General features: G+C 50.6%; 1 protein-coding gene across 1 annotated transcript in view; it reads left to right on the top strand.

The window, feature by feature from the left end:
• ATP6V1B1 (ATPase H+ transporting V1 subunit B1) overlaps window positions 1-17,423 on the top strand; it is an 84,479-nt gene that overhangs the window by 13,115 nt on the left and 53,941 nt on the right. The gene's annotated exons all lie outside the window — the stretch shown is intronic.

The raw sequence follows: 17,423 nt of genomic DNA, 5'->3' as shown, positions 1-17,423 counted from the left end.
TAGCTTGTCCATTGAAAATAGTTCGCCGGGTGCTCCCCCTTCTCATAGCTAGTACAGACATTCTGTTCCCAGCCTGCTGCTCCATTTACCTCCCTAATCCTGTCTCCCAAGAAACGAGGCCTCTCCCATATCGCGCATGTCAAACCAGGCCTACGATGATCCACAAATATTTCATTTAATCCGTTATCTTTGATACATCAATACAAGCCCTTATTAGGCCCAGTCAGGTGGGTTATCAAAATATAACAAAGGACTTGATTTTGAAGACCAAGCAGAGTTAAGATATCTGTATTTAGCATTTTGAGAGTATCGCAATACAGCTCAGGGTGATCTATTAGTATCCAATACTTATGGGCAGAAGGATAAAAACCTGAGTGCCAACAGCTTGGCATTTGATGCCAATCTTCTTGCACCAAAGACAATTAAAGTTAAAGCAAGTCAAAACTTTCTAAATAAACAGGGGTTTGGTTTGGTTTTGTAAAATATGGTCTTTTTAAAATAAAAAATTCCATGAAATTTTGCAAGAAAGGAACATTTTTGACAAAAGTGTTGTGCCTTTTTTAATTCAAAAAATGAACAAAAACATTACTGAAATGGTTTAGCAAAACCTGTTTTTTTGGTAAATAATTTTTAATAACTATCTTGATAAATGTTTTCAATATTTTTTAAATCAGAAAAAAATTGCAAAAAAAGTTTGAATGAGAAACAAAAACTGGGTTGTGCTTCAAACACTTCTAAATGAAAACAAAGTTTTGAAAGTTTCCATAAAATTATCCTTGGATTCTTCAAACAGATATACTGGTATCTTTACAAAACAGGTACGTACTAGGACATTAAAGAACTTTTCTGATAAAATGTCCAATAGTAACCAAGTGCCATTGGCAAGTGGGAGAGAAAGTTAGAAGCAGAAAGTGTCAGATAACTTACTGATCAAAATTCAGAATTTCCATTTCCATCCTGCAGAACAGAAAATCCCCCAAATTTCCATTTCAGAACATTTTATTTTAGGAAAACGTCTACATTTTATTTCAGTGTTAAAAAGAAATAGTCCCTGGGTAATTTGGTTGAAATAGAAATATGAGTTTGTAAAAAAAATTCAGTCTTGTCAAAACCATTTTTTTCTGTCAAAACTGTTTCCACTAAATTTTCCAATCAGCTCTAAACAGAACCGCCCCAGTGGTCAGTCTGACAAGAGAACCCCCCAAAATGTCCCAATAAAAGCATAGCGCTCTATTTCTTGAGGACATCAGGACTGCTGTTGACAGTGCTCCATATGGGCAGAAGTAATATGTGCCCACCCGGAAGCAGTAGTATTGTATTTGCTTTCGGGGTCGGTGGATAGCGATGCTGACCCATGACAGGGGTTGTAACCCTGACTCATGCCATGTGACACAGGTCAATGTCCAGTCTCTTCCCAGCCCGCACTCCTGTGGCTCAGGATTTTATTACACCTGTAGCTTCCACAGGACTCCTCCTCCTCATGGAATGCAAGGGCCTTTGTGGGCTCTGTAGACCAGCGTGGGCCGCATTTGAGCAGCAGATTCTACTTTGGCCACTTCAGCCTCCAGCCCTCTCAGACCCTCAGATACAGCAGTGAGGGGTGCACAATAGACAGCGACCATCGAACACTTTGCATTCACTAGACTGTGGATTTAGCCTAGAAGGATTGGCCTGGTCACTGCTTGGATGGGAAATCTCCAAAGAAACTCCAGGATGCTGCAGCAGATGAGGATCTATCTTATCTCCTTCGAGTGTGCCATTCCCCATGGTATCCAGGCACATCTTTCAAGAGGGTGTGCTCTTGTCTCCATCAGTTCAGGACTGATGCCCCAACACAGTTCCAGGGGGTACTGTGTAAAATTGAGATAATAGAATCGTAGGATTGGAAGGGCCCTTGAGAGGTCACCTAGTCCAGTCCCCTGCACTCATGGCAGGGCTAAGTATTATCTAGACCAGGGGTAGGCAACTTATGGCACGCATGCCGAAGGCGGCATGCGAGCTGATTTTCAGTGGCACTCACACTGCCCGGGTCCTGACCACCAGTCCGGGGGGCTCTGCATTTTAATTTAATTTGAAATGAAGCTTCTTAAACATTTTAAAAACCTTATTTACTTTACATACAACAATAGTTTAGTTATGTATTATAGACTTATAGAAAGAGACCTTCTAAAAACGTTAAAATGTATGACTGGCACATGAAACCTTAAATCAGAGTGAATAAAAGAAGACTCGGCACAGCACTTCTGAAAGGTTGCTGACCCCTGATCTAGACCATCCCTGACAGGTGTTTGTCTAACTTGTTTTTAAAAACCTTCAATGACCAAGATTCCACAACTTGCCTAGGCAATTTATTCCAGTGCTTAACCACCCTGACAGGAAGTTTTTCCTAATGTCCAACCTAAACCTACCTTGCTGCAATTTAAGCCCATTGCTTCTTGTCCCATCCTCAGAGGTTAAGAAGAACAATTTTTCACCCTCCTCCTTTTAACAAACTTTTATGTACTTGAAAACTGTTATCATGTCCCCTCTCAGTCTTTTCTTCTCCAGACTAAAGAAACCCAATTTTTTCAATCTTCCCTCCTAGGTCATGTTTTCTAGACCTTTCATCATTTTTGTTGCTCTTCTCTGGACTTTCTCCAGTTTGTCCACATCTTTCCTGAAATGTGGAGCCTAATCAGCACAGAGCAGAGCAGAGCGGAAGAATTACTTCTCGTGTCTTGCTTACAACATTCCTGCTAATACATCCCAGAATGATGTTCACTTTTTTTGCAACAGTGTTACACCATTGACATATATTTAGCTTGTGATCCACCATGACCCCCAGATCCCTTTCTGCAGTACTCCTTCCTAGGCAGTCATTTCCCATTTGGTATATGTGCAATTGATTGTTCCTTCCTAAGTGGAGTACTGTGCATTTGATCGTGACCACTTGTAGCCTGAAGATCCTTTTGCAAAGACGGCAGGGTGGATCCCAGTGTCCGGGCCAAATTCCAGTTTGGGAGAATACATCCCACTGGCCTAAAATAACCCCTGTCGTACTGGACACTGTATTCATATTCTTTTCATGTCCTAAACTATTGTGCTGTGCTGCCGTGAGCTATTAAGCAGCTGCTGTGTTCCAGCCCCCAGAAGTGGCCGCATTTCAGAGGCAGGCGGAGTGATTCCGGTTTGTAAAGGTCTGTGGGGGATGCTATATAAATGCAGGTTTCCTGCACTTCATAGGAACATAGGACTGGAAGAGCGAGACCCCTGCTATCGCAGGCAACCCCGTCATCCCATCCCATTCATAAACTTATCAAACTCCATCGAAACCTTAGTTAGGCTCTTTGCCCCCGACTCCTCCTAATACTATTTATTATTTGTCTAACTGCAGTGTCCAGGGCCTGGGAGCCCGTTACACTAGGTGCTGTACAAACTCAGTGCAGAAAGACAGCTCCTGCCCCACAGAGCAGTCTAAGGACCTTTCCAAAGCAGCCAGTGCTGGCCACTGTCAGCGAGGCCCCGGCTGAGATGGGCCCACTCCTCAGGCAGGTCCTGGGCCAGACCAGCTTTGCCTGGAACACTCCCAGCTGACTACCCCGCATGTTGAGCGATATTGCCACACCCCGGGCAGGAAAAGTCATTTTTCGGGGGGCTGATTTTTGGGGGGGAGTTTCCAAGGTTTCATTAAACGCCCGTTTCCAAAGCAGGATCCGGCGACATCAATCGTCTCTCCCATGAAGCCAGTTAAAGCCAGCGCTCGATTTCACCGGGATAGGGTCCTTCTCCCGCCCCCCGCCCGCTGAGGGCCCAAGTCTGTTTTGTCTGACAGAAAACGTGACAGCGAGTCCAGCATTTTTTCCAGGCTAGCTCATTGGCTTCACGCTTGGGCGAGCCTGCCATTCAGGGGGCCTCTGTCACATGACCGTGCAGGTGTGTCTGGGAACCCTCCACTGCAGGCCCTAATTAGTGGCATAGTGTGTGACCCCCCGCTGGGCCTTTCACAGGGTCCGGTCGGCTTGGATAGGCCAATGTGTTTGACAGCGCTGCACAAACTGACACATCGCACAATGGGCAGGTTGCATAAGAGCGAAAGCTGGTCACTGAGGGAGCGTCGGAAAAGTTCGAAGCAAGCGCAGGCCTCTCGGAAAAGGGGAGGGGGGCCCATTGCACACATCAGCTGTGGAGCAGGAGACATGTCTCAATGGATTGTCCAGTGTTACGGCCCCGGCTCAGGGTCTGATCGTGTGAGATACTGAGTGGCCTTAACTCTGTTCGCCAAGGGCTCTCAGCTCCTTGCAGAATGTGGCGGCTGGGCTGAAAACTGCTACAGGCGTTGGCTGCACTGGGGTATCAGTGTTGCTTCATAGAATTCACAGTGCTTCACACGGGGTGGTCGTGATCACTCTCCTCATTGCACAGCGGGGGAAACTGAGGCACGGCGAGACAGAAGTGACTTGCCCAAGGGCACTCAGTCGGTCCGTGGCAAAACAGGGGATAGAGCCCAGAGGTACGTCTACATGGCAAAAAAAAAATCCCCGCAGCAGGTCTCGGAGCCGGATCAACTGACGCAGGCTTGTGGTTACAAGGCTAAAAATAGCCTCCAGGTGTCACAGTCCACACTGCTAGTTTTAGCCCAGTAGCGTGAGCCCGAGTCAGGTGACCCGGCTCTGAGCCTCGCTGCCCCGGGTGCTTTCGTTCAGTGTAGACGTACCCCGAGTATCTGGCGCCTGCATGTGGATTGAGGCACGGTGCTGGGTGAAGACTGCAGGGCAGTGGACAGCTTGGGTGTGCGAGGAATGCAGGGTCAGAGCAGCCGGTGTGGTTTGCAACCTTCCTTAGGACACAGGGAGTTCTGCTGCGAGGCCTTTTGGAGCCGCTCACTTCACCGTCTCAAGGTTTTCAAATGCCAGCACTAGGAAAGAGAAATAAGAAATGTCAGCACAGGGATGAGCCGGCTAATGCGTATGTGCACCACTGCCCTCGGCGGGATGGAAACTGTGTGTCATGGGACCTGCACTGCTAATGGCTGCTCTCTGTTTAGCTCAAGTAGAAGGAACCTGGGTTTTCAGAGCAGGGAGGGGTCTGAGTTTTATTCCCATACCCTCTGCTGCCATATTTTAGGGACTTCTGCTGTTCATTGAGGAGCTCAGTGACAGTCAGGTCCTGGTCCCATGTTTTATATTTGCAAACATTACACACGCCAGCGAAGCAGATACCGTATCGTCCCTATTTTATAGGAGGCAAAACGGAGAGCTTCGGCAATTGGGCCCAAAAGCCCATATTGGGCTTGCTTCCCATTGATACGGAGACCCTTTTACACAGCTTTGCCCCTGACACACACTGCGAGTCCCCTTTAAGTGTACCGAGGCCCTAGTGTAAGTGAGACTCAAGGCCTGTGTATCTGCAGCAGAGCCAGGATTCGAGCTTGGCTCAGCCCCGCTCCTGAACAGTGTGTGCACTCCCTTGCGTCTCATGGCCCCTGCGTCTGAGTACTGCAGAGTAAAGACTGACACCGGAGCAAAGCTACTGGGAGCATAGTTGGAAATGAGAAATCTGTCTGTGGTTGTTTTGTTTGGGCCGTTATCCCTCTTGACAGTCCTTATGGTTTTATTGTGAATCGTGCAAAAATTGGTGTTTTTCCTAAAGCGCCAGCTGCTGGAGTCAAGTGATTAGGTGAGTATCCCAGCTTTCATGTAAAAAGGAAAGTAAGTCTCTAGCCCCGCCCTCCCCCTACCCCCGGTTCCAAAGAAAAGCTTGGAAACGTAAGCCCAAGTCTCAAAGACCAGGAGTCCAATAAAAAGACGCCCCATCCACCCACCCACCCAATTTGCTCAATCAGAAACTCCTCCCAGATTCATCAAGGCTCATGAGCTTTTTTAAGGGGTACATAGGCCAAATTTTGAGCGCCCCTTTGGGGGACACAGTGTGCATCCATGCAAACCCAGCTGTGCCCATCCCTACCCTCGAAGGGGTCCTCACAGGTCAAGTCAGAGGCAGAGCAGGGAGTTTCCATTTGTGCGCACGCTTGCCCAGGGACCCTCCCAGACCAGCGCTGGCTGGTTCCAGTCCCAAACGGCTGTTCGCTTCAACTCGGTATGATTCTGTGACTATTTCCATGACCGGGTTCCCTTTGGCGCGGATGCCTGGGAACGGCAACTCTCTACATGTGCCCACGCTCCCTCAAGAGTCACACACCAACGGCTGGAACCCCGATTCCTCAATCCTCTTTCATTTATCCTGCGGCTTCAACAGTTCCCACCGTCCCTTTGGGGAGCAGGCACGCTCCCTCGTGACCCAGGCGGCCAGTCTCAAGCTGCGCCTGGAGGCTGAGATTTGTTGGCAGCCAGCCGCTCGGCCAGTCCATTGGAAGAGAAATGAACACTTTGCACCAGAGCCCTAAACTCCCCTACAGCCTCCCCTGCCCCCCAACTGAACAGAGGACCCACCCTAGAGATGCCAGGGGAAGGGGGGCGAGGACGGGAGTGGGGAGAGGATGGATGATTGGAAACAATTAGTGCTTTGGTGTGGTTGGGCCGGTTGTCCTCTTTGTCAGCATGGTCAATTTCCTCTGCTACTTCGCTGCCCTCCCCCCCCCCCCCACTTGGCTTCCCCCCCTCCCTCCTGCCCCAAGGGGAGTTAATAGTGCATGATTGTCAGGGCTAATGGAGATTACATGTGACAGGAGCTGTGAATTTGGGGATGGGTGTGTGGAAAGGCCAGGTTGAAAGACTTTCTTTCTGATTTGTTCCCCTCCGCTCCTTGTGCGGAATTGGCAATCACGTCCAACAGCTTCTTTCCCCCTCTCCCCTCACTCCCCCGTCTCAACAAAAATCACAGCCCACCCAGCCAGCCGCTCCTCGGAGGAGTGCCGGGCTTTTCTTCATAACAGCTCAACCCCTTAATTATTTGAATTGGTGTTTTCCGGTGGGGGAGAGGGTCTCTCTCTCTCTCTCTCTCTCTTTCTCTCTCTTTCCTTCCATCACTCATTCTGTCTCAGTCTCTTTACATGTATTTCCATCTTCCTCTTTCTGTCTTTTCTGTCTTCTCTCTCCCTTCCTCCCTGTCACTCATTTACTGTCACTCCCATGGATGGATTCTCACCATGACGTGATCAAGGTCCATTTTTCCTTTTGCCTGGTGCTGTTATTTCCTCTTTGCAACAAGATGGCCCCATTTGCGTGGCAGATCCGGGGCCTCATTGCGCACTTCAGACAAAAGCACAACACTCGCAATCTAGAATTTCGAGCCTGTGCAACAGGTGGATAAAAGAGAGTAGACCCACGCAGAGGAGAATCCCGTCTTCATCTGCTTTTGATCAGAGAACGTAACTGAATACGCTAGAGAAAAGCAACGGTGGTTGGGAGAGGCCTGAATTCGGCCCAGTAAGGACCAGCTTACGTAGAACAAGCGTGTGTCATTTCAGACAAACCCCTGCGCTGACGCAGAGCTGGTTGACAATTTTTTATTAAAGCTTTTTGCTGCGAAACACGGTTGTTTTGATTAGCTGGGAAATGTCCCACAAATGGATCTGTTCATAAAAATATCACTTTGGGGGCCGAAAGGCTCAAAACGTTTCGTCGCTCAGCAATTTGTTTTTGTTTTCAACATCTACAAACCGAACAAAGTTCGTCAGTGGCTTTTCGGTGAAAATTGGAAAAATTTGCCAACAAACTTTAGAAGAAAAAGAAAAAAGAACAATGCCGGTGTTCCTCGAAAATACACTTTTTGACTAACTCTATGTCCAAGTTTTTTGTCCTTATTTCTATGGGTACGTCTACACAGCAGCTGGGGACGTGAGCTAGTGCACTACAAATAGTGATATGGCCACAGCAGCGTCTCAGACTAGCCAGCCAACTATGTACCCCGAGGGTCAAGTGGGTTTGTATCTGGGCATTGGCTACCTGAACTGGGCAGCACCCTCCTATCTGCTTGGTAGACATACCCTAAGACACACTCAGCCCCTCTGCTTATCTGCTCATCTACCGTATTATCCTGTCCCCTCACACCATCCTGCATCCACTTTTTGTCTGCCTCTTCCACCAACATTTTCATGTGCTTTCATCCACACAGCACATACGCCTGGAACACCCTCTCTGAACTGATCCTTTAAACCATGTCTCCTTCCCATCCCTCCTCAAGATCCAGGTCTATCTAAGGGTTTTATCCTGACCACCCATTCCCGTTCTGTCTGAGCGTCTTGCACGTAAAATCCACAATAGTAGCGATGTCCCTAGCGGATTTCACAGAAACTCTGGCTCTTTTCAGGGCCATCTCTCTGTGTGGGATGAGGGGCGGCTGAGTTTTCATTAAGATGTTACTTTCCTTTGGGGTTTGTTGGGCTGAAGGGGTGTCAGCGCTGGGAGTGTCATTCTTACGGAGCAGAAGTCTTTCCAAAGAGGAAGGTTTTGCAGCATTTCCTAAAGATGGCAATTCGCCTGATCTCCTCCAGACAATGGATTCCCTGGACAGAGAGCGCTTTGCTCCCTGCTCTCACATGCTGCATCCTGGGCTGTCGCGGGGCTCCACAGATCGAAATTTGGTCCACAGCTTTGCTCTAGCTGGGGCTTGATCCATGAATTGCTTTGAAGATTAAGACAAAAGGCTTCAGCTGGCATCGGGTGCTGTCTGGGAGCCAGCGACGGGACTTGAAAACTGGCCTGATGTTCTCATGATGTCCTGAGCCACGGTGAAGGTGGGAAGCTACATTCGTGCACACCAGCGATGGGGGGCAGGTAGGTACATAGGCAGAGGAGGCCGGAGATGCAAGGGGAACAAAAGCAAACCTTGTGGCAATGGAACATGCATGTGGAGAAGCTGGCTGGGCGGCTACTGAGCCAGCCAGGGAGCACGTATGAGCAATAGGAAGTGGGAACTGGTGTATAATGGTCTGATGATCTCTAGTGGCTGTAGGCTTGGAAAGGGAATGCTGCTGCCAGCCGTGGGCAGAGTGTCCCTGCCCCAGTGGAAGAGTAGCTACTTTCAGGTAACAGAGCTGCTGGCAGGAGTGGACTCTTCCCAAGCCCTCGTATACCTCCGCTGGAAGGAGATGCCCAGTCCAGCGGCTGCCCGGGAGCCAATGAGTTTCCTGAATGGGGTCACGGCGGCGAGTTTGTGCCAGATGGCTAGGAGCCGGGGCCGCTTTTATAGAAAGGAAAGGACTGAACCGGCCGGCGGCTCCATCGACTACTGTATCATGTGGGTGGTTTCTAAACAACGGGCTGGCTAGGAAAGGCGAGGAGAGAAGAAAAGGCCCCAACAAAACCTCCCAGGGGAAGGGAAGCAGACGGAGCAGCAAAGGATATTTGTGAAAAAGTGGGGAGTGAAATAATAGGAAGAATAGTCACTTTGGGAATAAAAGAGACAAAGGAGGGGAGACCAGTGACTGGGGGAAGCAGCTCCCGCAAACCCTCCCCCCCCCCAGGCTGCAGAATGGGAGGCCGGTTTGCTGGGCAGAATTGTGAGGTAATTGGGTACCAGAGAGTTGGCTAATTGTAAAAATGGAAGGAATTAAGGGAATATGAACATCTCCCTCGACGAGGGTGTGCGGGAGTGTGGGCTGGAGCTTTAGACAGCGAGCGGGGAGGTAGCCGTTGGCTATGGGGTAGCAAGAAAGAGGGTGGGAGTCCAGGGAGATTGGCCGAAGGTGCTAGCTATGTACTCAGAAGATCAGGGTTTGCTTGCTAATTCTTCCACAAACTTGCTGTGTGACCTGGGGCAAGTCAATAAATCTCTCATTGTCGGAGGTCTCCATCCCCCAAACGCAGCTACCTCTAATCCCTTTGTCTTGTCTATAGACTGCAAACACCGAAGGGCACGGCCTGTCTCTTACCGGGCAGATGTCGTTTCTAGGTGCCTCTATAATATAAAGTCAGACCTGGAACTGCTTTATCTGGAGCACAATTCCCATTGACTTCAGCGGAAATTGCACGTACTCGCAGCTGACAGAAGTGAAGTCCCTGCGTTCAGCTCCTGGCTTTGCCTCTAATGCCTTCCGTGATCGCGGGCAAGGCAGAGAGCCTGTCATGCGGACCGTGATATTTAACGACCCCACAGAGGTGTTGCGAGGATCAGTCAGCTCGCAGAGTGCTTGGAAGACAAAAAGCGTTAACAACTATTCATGTTTTTTCAAACGTCTTTATAAACTGGATGACATTGCACCTTATGCTGGGACTGTATAAGAACATAAGCACGGCCCAACTGGGTCAGACCAATGGTCCATCTAGCCCCCCACCCTTCACTCTCAGTCAGTCCTGAGATAATGCCCCTGTGTGCTGCTAGCTGCCGGAGATGTTATCTGTAGGAGGAGATGTCAAATCAAGATGATGAGCGCTTATAATCGTTACAAACCTGCTGATCCTTTCCGCGAAGGGCACGGGGTGAGTCTGTTGTCCTGTGCGAACGCCAGCTTGGGAAAGAACTCGGCGGTTTCCCTACCTTGAGCCCCACTAATGTTTCCAGTCAGTGTCAGCTTATGCTGCTCATCAAAATGAATCTCTTGTTGATAAAAGGTGCCCGCTAGCTGGACTGCCAGCCCCATCTCTCCATCTGTGTGTCACTAAGGCACCTGTCACCATGACACGTAAGCACTGTGGAGAGTGAATTTAAGTACAGAACAGGCACATGAGAGGCAGCAGCAGAGCAGATCTCCATTGTCAATGAGCATCAAAGGCTGGCGGGGGCAGGATGAAGATTGAGAGGGCAGCTCTGTCTCCATCGCCCCATTAGATCCCTTGCTCCTTTGCAGCATCTGAGAAGCCAATAAACTCCAGGAATAAGGGAAATACGAAAGAAAGTGCTTTAAGATCCTTGACTAGAAGGAGCGAAGATATAAAAATTTTATTAAGATGATGTTTAAAAAAAAGTGACCGGTACAGAGTTTAAGCATAGAAGTTTCTGGTTATCAGGGAATAACGTACAGATTATCGAGGGTGCAAAGTTTGGTTTAAGATTGGGTGGCATGAGGAATCCATAATCTGTGATATCCCCGATTGGGGGGAAAAGGTTGATGGGTGAAAGTACAGATATTGAGATATGAGGGTATGAAGTTCATAGAGTGGCTATGTTCGGGTGTGGAGTATAATGAGTGGATATGATGATGAGGATGGATTGATCCTCATTTGGTGAGATTTAATGGTCAGGGAGTTTATGGTTCCAGTTCATATGATCCAATGGAGAAAGCGTTACTATAAGGTGTTAAGACACCATGGTGAGCATAGGAATAGTATCAAAATATGCAACCCATGCTCTGGTGTCCCTAAGCCTCTGACTGCCAGGTGCTGGGACTGGATAACAGGGCATAGATCACTTGATAGTTGCCTGGTTCTGTTCATTCCCTCTGGGGCACCTGGCATTGGCCACTGTTGGAAGACAGGATGCTGGGCAAGATGGGCCGTTGGTCTGACCCAGTCTGGCCGTTCTTATGTAGATGGATATGTATGGGGATGGAGGAACTGATAGACAACTAGATGGGGATGTACAGGGATAGACAGGAGGGTGGTTATGAAACATGCCTTTGCACACCTGAAAAAGTCAAACCATCTGTACAGAAAACGTAAGAGCAGAAAATACAATATTGTCATTGCTCAGGCATTTTCTGACCGTTCTGGGAAGAGCATGGCAGGATCCCAGCTCTGCTAGCCAGGCACTTCAGGATCCTTCCCTCATTTGATGCCAAATAATAACATAACGAAAAAAATAGAAACCAGACACTGATGCCAAGCCAAGGTCTGCTCAGCTGCTGCTCTGGATTTCCTTCTGGGAAGAGGGCCTGGAACCTCTAGGATACATCCAAGTGGCTCAAAGGTCAAGTGGTCATAATATCACCCAACATGAACCACATCTTGAAGGTAACACATGGAAAGAGGGTCGTGTCGCCCAGACCTCAGCTTGTTCCCAAGTAGAGTCACCCAAAGGGGCATGAGAGGACAGAGCCAGTGAAAGCGATGGACAGAAAACAGCGTGGGACTGATCAGTCTGGGTTTGAGATCTGGCGGGACTCGACTTGAAAGGGAAAGTGGCAGCTCAGACAGTTGTGGGGGAGGGACAGGCTGGAGGAAAGATCCGAGTCCTGCGCGTACTCACCTGGGTATCCTGCTTGCCGTGGAGACGATAAATGCTGGGGCATGAGCCCAGGTCGGGGGGCTGGAGCAGAGCTGTCAGAGCAAGCACACGTTTTAAAAGAGGTGTTACCAGAATGGCCAACCCCTCCATCTAGTCAGCTGGTCTGTCTCTGAGAACAGAGGAAGGCATAAGCCCTCCTGGTGCAATAGGAAATGAAGGCCTGATCCCCACTGGAAAGACTCTCATTGACCTAGACGGGGTTTGGATGGGGCCCTTGTCTCCGGATCCCAGCTGAGGATCAGTTCTGTCCCCATGCATGAGGTGTGCGTTGGCCCTTGTCACCCGTATCCTCCGGTGCGTCATTGCACGGGCTGTGCATGTCAACAGAGGGTCCTATTCGACTCTGGAGCTGAGATTCAAAGTGGATCTTTGTAGGTACCAGATCTACTCCCTACCCAGTTCCCTGGAGCCCCGCTGAGTTTGTATCTAGTGGAATTCACCGGCATCGCCAGTCATCCAAGCAGCCCAGTGGGTGGGTTTCAAATGGGGCAATGTAGAGATGTATGAACTAAGCAGTTCCACTGAGCTCAGAAGTTAGGGCAAATGTGTCTCAAGGACGATTATCCTGGTGCTTCTGGATGGGAGCCAACCTCCTACAAGGAGCAGTGTTGTGTCTTTTGCTCTTTATACAGCACTCCCAATAACGCCAGCACGGTGGGGTCCAAATAGCCATGTTTGCTGCACTTACACAACGGGGAAGGCTTAGCTACGGAGACACACGGCAGTTCTGGCTGCTTTCTAAAATGTGGAACGCAGTGAGAGCCGGTAGAGGGCTCGCAAGCTATTTAAAGGCACCCTGCCCTATTCATATACACTGCAACAGGAGACCAAACTAGAGGAGAAAATGGGTTGATGTGATAAGGCAGGGAAGGGAGCACCGGAGTACGTGGGCCATTGAGCTGTTGTGGTATGGCAGAAGGTCGGATAGCCGAGCACATGGTCAGACTGAGTCTGGCAAACCAATATTCCTGTCGTGCTGGACACTGGTTTGGCTGCCACCTGCAGGGCTGCCAGCGATGCCACCTGCACAGGTAACCAGCTTTTGAAAACTGCATCATTCAAGGTGGAGACATCAAGGCTGAGGTCGAAGTGTGCACTTTCCCTGCCAGCGAGAACATGTTTCCCAGTATGGAGGCATGTAGTGGGGCGACTGCCCCACTCCCGAAGAACAGGGGTTAAAAGCAGCCCTGGAGAGGGCTGCGGCTGGGAAAAGCAGTGAGAGCAACTGAGGGAGTAGCTGGCCACAGGTGTGGCCAGCTCAATCAGGGCCCAGCTGGCCCTGATAAGAGGGCTGGGGGGCCAGGAGCTGAGGAGAGTCTCACTCTAGCCCTGGAGTGGGAAGGGCCTGGCTGCCTGGGAGCACAGGGTACCTGACGTGGAGCCGTGCTGGGGAAGGGCAAGAGGAGCTGGGGAGCTCCAGCCTGGTAAAACCCCAGGCTGAGGCCTTGTTGAAGGCCTACGAAGGTACTGGGGCTTCAAAGGTGCAGCCCGGGGTTAGGCAGAGGCAGCTGGTCCAACCCCCTTGCCGATGATGAGTGGCCGTTACAGACGGCCGTCTGCCCCAGGGAGCGGGGGCTAGATGGTGACTGGCAGTAGCCACTGAGACAAGGTGGGTTTAGAAGGTTGGGGGTTCCCCTGGGAGGGGAGACCCAGAGCATGGGGACTGCTGTGGGGGCAGAACCCTTAGGATAAAGGGGCACTGGGGTCCAGGAGGGACACAGGGCCTGAGGCAGGTGAGCCACTGACCAGCAGAGGGTGCTCCGGAGCTGGAGTTGAGCTAATTCCCAAGACGACCAGCAGGAGGTGCCATGCCGGTGAGTCCGTGGTCTGCTACAAGGCAGCAGCGGCTCCGCAATCATACAGGGCCAAGTTCTAAATAGATGACCCGTGTCAGGCAGCCAAAACCTTGACAGCCTCTGGATTCCTGCTGGCCTGCAACCAAAGGGGGGTGTATGTGTGTGTGTTTATGCAGGGAGGCGTTGTAAGGTTCAGGTAATGTTTGTAAGGCTCTTCGAGACCCTAACATGGAAGGCAGAGAAGAGCCCAGTGGTGCATGGTGTAGATTACTCAGGGGCAGTTTTTTCATCACCTTGCCATTGCTTGCTGCTCAGGACTGGGCTAGAAAGCACCGTGGGGTCTGACACCTCTCACACCAGCTTTACGCCTGGCTGGGACTCTACTGGCGTCAGCAGAGTTACGACCCGATTTACACCAGGGGAAGTGAGGGCAGCGGTAGAGAGAAATGGAGAGCACCGCTCTATGGGAATGTTACTTTAGCACCTAGAGGCTCCAATATGCTAGGTATTGTACATAGTAAGAGACAGTCCTTGCCCTGAAGCTCTTGCATCCTGAACAGACAAGGTGGGAGAAAGGAAGGATTATTATCCCCATTTTACAGATGAGGAAACTGAGGCACAGCATGATCTAGTGACTTGCCCAAGGTCACACAGGAAGTCTGTGGTAGAGACACAAATGGAATCATTAGAACGTTCAAACTACAGAGGGAACCCAGGCACAAAATTCAGCTTCAGAGCCAACCTCCCTCCCAATCCAGGTGTGTCTGGATCAGGGGATCTGTCCTGTCCCGTTGCATTAGAGAGGCCAGGTGCAAAGATAGGATCGGGACCTGAACTTTCCCAGGGCTCTGGAGTGACAGTCTGGGGCCATCTCCAGCCAAAACCTTGGGAGACTTGTGATTTCTTCAGTCCTTTGAGCTGAGCTGCATCCAGAGCTTTGGGTTCAAAAGAACCTGAGATTCCCAGGGAAGCTCCGAGACTTTAAACCCCTGGGAAACAAAACTGGGGCAAAGGCCTTGCAGAGAACCACTGACCTCCTTGCAGCCTGTCTATCAACCTCCAGATGGGCCCCCATTGCAAACTCCGGACCCAGATTTCAACTGCTGTGCTAGGTTTTGGGCTCTTTTTTAGATGCTCGCCTGGGCTCTGCACTACGCTCGCTTGAAATGGTGGGTCTGCTCTGTATAAATGGCAGTGCGGGGCTGGGTGCTGATTGTCTCAGTGAAGCCAGAACACGTGTTTCATTTACAAGTAGAAAGATGGATTTTTTTCTAACAGCTGGCCCTGCAACCTTCCCCCTGGCCGGGCTGCACAGACCTCTTCCTAGCATGCTGACCAGTATTCTCATGGTTCACATGTAGTCCTCCTTCTGTCTGCATCCATCTGTTGGCTCTTGTCTTATACTTAGCCTGTTAGCTCATGGGAGCAGGGATCATCTTTTTGTTCTGGGTTTGTACAGCACCTAGCGCAGTAGGGTCCTGGGTCATGACTAAGGCTCCAGGCACCGTGATAATACAAATAATAATGTTTGGTTTTCTTCTAATGGCCAGACCCACAAGCTGCCCCCTGGGATCTGAGATTCAAGCTGGTGTCATTCCATCTCTCAGATTGCCGCCAGGAATAAAGATTCCACAGGCTAAACTCCGCCCCTCCGTCCTGTGCAGCTCCATTGTCTTCCTGCCACCACCTGTGGACCTCCACTTGCCGTTATGGGGTTGCCCAGGCGTGGGTGCTGGGTACACAGCCTTGCTGGTGATGCACAAGTGTGGCTCCCTCTGTCTTTAACCAAGTTAGCTCCAGCAGGAGGAAGGAACAGCCAAAGCACCAGTGGATCTGACTTCGCTGAGCCCAGGGAGCGGCTGAGTAAGAAGGTGCCATTTCTTTTTGAGAGCGAGAGCCGCTTTTCACAGCTTCCGACAAAACCACAGTGACATTTCTGAAGTGCTAAACTAACTTGTCGCCCAGTCACTCCACTGTCACGGTGTATGATGTCACCAGAGCCCCGCCATGGGACTACAGCCGGGCAGCTGGCTGGGGGGCGGGGCCATGTGCCCTCGTTAATTACACTCCAGGCGGCATGGGGGAGAGGCTGACGTACGTTTCGCCTTCGCTTCTCTTCCAGCAGCATTTGCGAGTTCAATGCCTGGATATTTGGTTGCAGCCGGGGTTGGTTTGGCCAGAGGGGGAGGAAACAGCCCCCTTTTGGGTGAAGGGGTCTGAAATCTGGCAAATAGCAAGGTAGGGGCTCCCATCCCCCCCCACCACATCCCCCCACACACACACACACCTTTGCCGCGGGGCAGCCTGGGCCCGGGGCTCCCAGATGTGCAAGCCCATTGCAAGGCCTACTGGGCAGGTTGTGACCTTTACAGAAATGGTGGCTATACATGTCAGGACTAATGGACTTGACGCTGCGAGAGGGGGGCAGGGGAGCGAGCGCATTCAGGAAGAGATCAGCACAAGTGCGGCTCTCGTTGCTGGAGGAATTTCTGGGTCTGGTGGCTGGGCACGCGGAGCTAGGGAAGGGGATGGGCGCACCCTGCAGTTCTTTGCTGAAGGAGCTCTCTGGAGCTAGCTTTAGTTCGCTGGGGAAAAGGGGAACATAGTCCAGCGTAACAGACCCAACGTGGGGATTTGAAAAGGAAAGCAGCCATCTCTCCTGAAACAAAACCCTGCTCACCTAGCAACGTCACAGGTGTCACTAAACCGCACACCGCAGCCACCTGACTCTTCATGGTGGGAACAGGGATAAATCTTCCTGCTCCAAAAGCCTGGCCCCTGCATGCTTGAGCTAAAGGAGAACCTCCTCTGGCAGTACAGAGCGTATGACACACAGCTGGCCAGTTCTGATTCCATCCAGTAGAGGGCAGTTTTCCATCTTTCTCTCTCTCTCACCCACACACACATGTCAGTTCCCTACACATGTCGTGGACCAGCCTTTTCACAGTGGGCTGGATGCTGAGTTCAGGGCACCTCCATGGGCCGTGTGCAGAAATATAATTCCAGGTCCTAGAACCCAATCCCGGCTTTAGGATTTAGCCGTGAAGCCAGTCATGGGGTTACACAGTCAGACAACTAAATAAGAGAATGGCTCCCCTCTTACTTGAACTTCAATGACATCTCAAGGGGGGGGGCACCCCCAGAAATGGTTCAGGTGGTACGTATGCCCCTCCCACTGCGGTTCAGGGAGGAGACCGGCAGCCACCTCGCTGCAGTCAGGACTCTGGCTCAGACCCTTCGGCCCATGCAGTGCTAAAGAATCCCCCTACTCCATCTTGGGGATGGGGGTGCCAGCTGCACTGACTACGGGAGGCCCCTTTGGCCATCTCTAAGGCTGCAGAGACCCAGCAACCACTGCTTCCCCTCCCAGCCGTGCCCCAGACAATATCAGCCATCTAGAGAAGATAGTTCAAGAGCTTTTATTTGCATACCACAAAGACCAGGAGGCATTCAGTGAAATTGAAAGATGGTAGATTCGAAATTGATGAAAGGAAATATTTTTTCACACAATGTGTAAGTCGCCTG

Source organism: Emys orbicularis, chromosome 5, assembly GCF_028017835.1.
Source record: "Emys orbicularis isolate rEmyOrb1 chromosome 5, rEmyOrb1.hap1, whole genome shotgun sequence".
Classification (NCBI taxonomy): Eukaryota; Metazoa; Chordata; order Testudines; family Emydidae; genus Emys; species Emys orbicularis.
Note: the sequence above shows the minus strand (reverse complement) of the source record. Positions and strands in the feature narration are given on the sequence as shown.